This window comes from Mandrillus leucophaeus, unplaced genomic scaffold, assembly GCF_000951045.1.
Source record: "Mandrillus leucophaeus isolate KB7577 unplaced genomic scaffold, Mleu.le_1.0 Scaffold192, whole genome shotgun sequence".
Lineage (NCBI taxonomy): Eukaryota > Metazoa > Chordata > Mammalia > Primates > Cercopithecidae > Mandrillus > Mandrillus leucophaeus.
The window spans coordinates 4,211,894-4,213,531 of record NW_012101943.1 but is presented as its reverse complement, the minus strand read 5'-3'; positions in this window follow the sequence as shown (position 1 = coordinate 4,213,531).

The following is a 1,638-nucleotide window of genomic DNA, read 5'->3' as shown; positions in this document are numbered from 1 at the left end:
AGCCTGGCTCCCCTTCCACAGGGAGAGTTGCAGCTGGGAAGTGACTGCTCAGCAGTCTCCTTTGCTTTTAGGTAGAGGCTTGTGACTGGGTGCTGGCCAATAAAAAGTGGAAGACATGATATCTACTACATCTAGACCTGACCCTTTAAAACCTTTCATGCGATCCTCTATTTCCTTGCTTCCCCTCTCCGCCAGCTGAAAGTCAATGCCTGGGGTAGTCCTCCATAATCAAAAGAACATCATGCCACATGTTCTAGAAGTTAAAAACCTCAATTAACAAAGAGGTCTCTTTCAGTATTTCACTCCACTGCACAAATGGTATCCCTTTGTAGATTCAAAATAATTTTCTGGACAGATTTGGTGACATCTTTTCAATGTATATTATTACTACTACTTTCAAACAATCTTTTTCAAGTCTGATAACTTAGAACTACAGGGTCAACTCTCCCCTCTCCTGTTAACAGAGCCCTTCTCCCCCTGCTGTCTACAAGGCAGTCTTAGAAGGGTCTTAAGTGTATACTTAGGTAAAAAAGGAGAGCCTGTAAATCCTGATATGTGAGGGACCTGGGGTGTGGCGTCTCCTTGCCTTTGGTTGGCAGGCACTCTCTGATTCTTCCTGCAAGGCAGATCTTATAAAGAACAACATCTTGCTTTTAAAGGAGTCCTACAACGGAAGTCCCTTGTTGAAAACAGCAGAGTTTCTGCCACCTTGGGTGCCTAAATGACTATGGAACAAAGCTACCCTTACTCCCTACTCCTTGCTGTTCATAGACTTTACATGAGAGGGAAATAAATCTTTATAGTGTGAACCCCTGAGATTTAGGGATTCATCTGTTACAGCAACTAGCATTGCCTTAACTAACACATGCAATGACTCTTTCCTGCATAGATTCCTAACTGTAGATATCTTGTCCCCCAAAACATAACTTTGACAACACAAGTTTGATATGACATATATCGCATAGTTGGGGGTTGCTAGTCATGTCTCTCAATTCTAGTTTCATAAAGGGAAGGATTGCTAATCTGAGGCTTCCCCATCACAAAATTTTCTACTTTGACCATCTGGACCACCTATCAGAGTGTCTCCAAAAAGACACAACTTTCATTTCCCACTCTAAGAGAATGAGATAATTCCTAAAAACTATCTTTGCACAGGAAATCTGATCTGATGAGGCTCCTGGTTTGGTCCTTGCTATGGGCTGAGTTGCGTCTCCCCCAGCACCCTCCCAGATTCATATGTTGAAGTCCTAACCCTTAGTAACTCAGAATGTGGCTATATTTTTGGAGATAGGGCCTTTAAAGGGGTAATTAGGATAAAAACACAGTCATGTTGGGCCCTAATCCAATTTGACTGGTGTCCTTATAAAAAGAGATTAGGGCCGGGTGCGGGGGCTCTCGCCTGTAATCCCAAGGCTTTGGGAGGCTGAGATGGGAGGATCACGAGGTCAGGAGATCGAGACCATTCTGGCCAACACGGTGAAACTGTGTCTCTACTGAAAATACAAAAAAAATTAGCCGGGCGTGGTTGCGGGCACCTGTAGTGCCAGCTACTTGGGAGGCTGAGGCAGGAGAATGGTGTGAAACCGGGAGGCGGAGGTTGCAGTAAGCCGAGATCATGCCACTGCACTCCAGCCTGGG